Raw genomic sequence first — 2940 nt, 5'->3', positions numbered from 1 at the left:
GTCTTTTTGTTGGGGAATTGAGTCCATTTATTTTAACAGATATTAAGGAATAGTGGTTGCTGTTTCCTGATAGTTTTGCTTTTAGAGGTAGAATTGTGTCTGTGTGTCTTTCTTCTTTTCGTTTTCTTGCTTAGTTATTTTCTTGTTATTTATAGGATGTAGTTTCTCTCCTTGTATTAGGTTTTCCACCTATTATTCTTTGTAGGGCTGGATTCGTGGTCAGATATTGTGTAAATTGAGTTTTGTCCTGGAATATCTTGGTCTCTCCATCTATGGTGATTGAGAATTTTGCTGGGTATATCAGACTGGGCTGACATTTGTGTTCTCTTAGGGTCTGTACAATGTCCATGATCTTCTGTCTTTCATAGTCTCTGTTGAGAAGTCAGGTATAATTCTGATTGGTCTAACTTTATATGTTACATGACCTTTTTCCCTTACTTCTTTTATTATTCTTTCTTTGTCTTGAAGACTTCGTGTTTTGACTATTATTATGTGTCAGAAGAATTTCTTTTCTGGTCCACAGAATTTCTTTTCTGGTCCACTCTATTCGGAGTTCTGTAAGCTTCTTTTATGCTCATGGTCATCTCATTCTTAATGGTAGGGAAGTTTTCTTCTACGATTTTATTGAAGATATTTACTGTGCCTTTTAGTTTATATTCTTCGCTCTCTTCTATTCTTATTATCCTTAGGTTTGGTCTTCTTATTGTGTCCTGGATCTCCTGGACATTTTGTGTTAGGAGCTTTCTGGTTTTTGCATCTTCTCTGACTGTTTTGTCTATGTTTCTTTTCTTTTTTTTTTTTCATGGAAGACTGCACCAAACACATTCAAATTTATTTTCTTTTTTTAAGCAAATTACAAAAACCCAAATTACCAGCATTTTTAAAACCTAAGCTTAACATTACATATTTAAACAATAATCAAACTGACGAGGTTGCCAGCATCCATGCACAACTAGAAGACATCCTTAATTTACACTAAACCAGAAATGTGTTACTATTGATGCAGTAATAGCTTTCATCACTAAATACTGAAAATAAAATTGAAATATTTCTGTAGAAGATTCTGGCAATGTTACCTTCACAGCAGGCTGACACTACTCACTCACAATTCAACACAGTGGGAAGCAGATCCATGCTGGTGTTAAAGACAGTCTTATTCTAGCACTACTCAGGGCTCACCTCAGATCATGTTTTGTTTAAAGCAAAGTGCATACAGAGATTACAACAATTTTAAAGACATAAAAAGGTCCTATTTTGTGGTCCCAACAACAAACTCAAAAATCTGACAAATGGGGGCTCTGATGAGCTGTTTTATACATACTTTAGATTAGGTACAGTTATACAGAAAATCGAGTTCATTTGAAATCTTAAAAAAAAGTTCCTGTTATTTCTCAAATGGTGCTTGTTATGGTTTAACATTTCTGTTAAATGCGTGCGTTGAATTACTTGTTATCCAAGCGTAGTAGGTGTTCCTTACCATTTATCGTCAAGGACTTTAACTGTCCGTCTTCTTCAACTTCTACTCTTTCTTAATCATTCTCCTCAATTCTCTTTGTAGTGATTTTTTTTGCCATTAACTATCTTAGTTGAAGTCGATATTTATTTGAAGTTGCCCATTGCACTGCCGCCAAATGATGCTGAAGAGAATGAAGTGAGACCCCTGTGACCTAGTGACCCGAATGGAGTGAAGCCTGTATCAAAAGCAGGAAATCCACTTCCAAAAGAAGGAAATCCATTGAAGGCAGAGAAAAAGGAGCCAGCACCTCGGCTTCTGCTTCCTAGGGGACCCCTTTGGTTTCCAAAAAAGTCTTCAAATGGGTCTTCAAAGAAGTCAAGTGAAAATGGGTCCCTTCCACCAAAAAATTTCCTGAAGACATCATCTGGGTTCCGGAATGTGAAGCCAAATTCAAATGTACTGTCAAAATGACTTCCACCTCCTCCTTCACCACCGTTTAATCTTTCTTTGCCGTATTTGTCTAGATGTCACTCTTTTTAGCATCCGATAATACTTCATATGCCTCAGTTACTTGTTTGAATTTCTGCTCTGCTTCTTCTTTATTTTCAGGATTTTGTCTGGGTGCCATTTAAGTGCCTGTTTTTGATACGCCTTTTTAATGTCCTCGGGTAAGGCATGTCTCTGCACGCCCAGCACTTCATAGTAATTCACCATGATTTAAACAGTCTGTTGGAACAAATCCGAGAACGGCAGCCAGCGATGGGGAAAGTCAGGCGGCCGGTCTCCTCGTGGCTCTGGCACAGTTGCGCTGGTGGCGGTGGCGCCGTCCTTGTCTATGTTTTCAGTGTTGTCTTAGTCCCCTGAGATTCTCTCTTCCATCTCTCATAGTCTGTTGGAGATGCTTTCATCTATGACTCCTGATTTCTTTTTTTCGTTTTCCACCTCCAGGGTTGTCTCCTTCGGTGTTTTCTTTATTGTTTCTATTTCCATTTTCAATTCCTTCATCTCTTTGGTTCTGTTTTCCTGTATTTCTTTGAGTGTTTAACATGTTTCTATTTGTTTATGGTTGTCCTCCCAAACTTGTTTAAGGGAGTTATTCACCCTGTTCTCAAAGATCTCTATCATTATCTTGATATGGTTTCAGGTCTGAGTCTTCTTTTTTTCTGGAATGTTTGTTAATCCACTGCTTGCTGTGGTGGGAGAGCTGGGTTCTGATGTTGCCAGGTTGTCTTGGTTTCCACTGCTTAGGTTCTTTCACTTTCCTTTTGCCATCTTGTTATCTGTGATTATATGTGGTCTTGTTGTCAGTGATTGATACCCGTCTCTCCCCTGGACCTGAGGTCAGTGCAGTCTCATCAGGCCTGTGTTCCTGGATCTCCGCGGTTCCAGCTGGCAAATAACCTGAGCGTTTGGTCTGAGCGCAAGGGCTTTCTGGGTGGATACCAAGTCACTATGGCAGAGTTCCTGCTCCCCTGTACCAACTG

The 2940-nt window shown here is 39.0% G+C and overlaps 1 pseudogene across 1 annotated transcript; it reads right to left on the bottom strand.

Moving 5' to 3' along the window:
• Positions 1–1442: 1442 nt before the first annotated feature.
• On the bottom strand, positions 1443–2170 carry LOC308414528 (dnaJ homolog subfamily B member 6-like; annotated as a pseudogene). The gene has a single exon. The product of its transcript is annotated as a dnaJ homolog subfamily B member 6-like (transcript).
• Between the last annotated feature and the right edge of the window lie 770 nt (positions 2171–2940).

The sequence above is a fragment of the Micromys minutus genome (assembly GCF_963924665.1).
Source record: "Micromys minutus genome assembly, chromosome: X".
NCBI lineage: Eukaryota > Metazoa > Chordata > Mammalia > Rodentia > Muridae > Micromys > Micromys minutus.
This window is presented reverse-complemented; position numbering and strand designations above follow the sequence as displayed.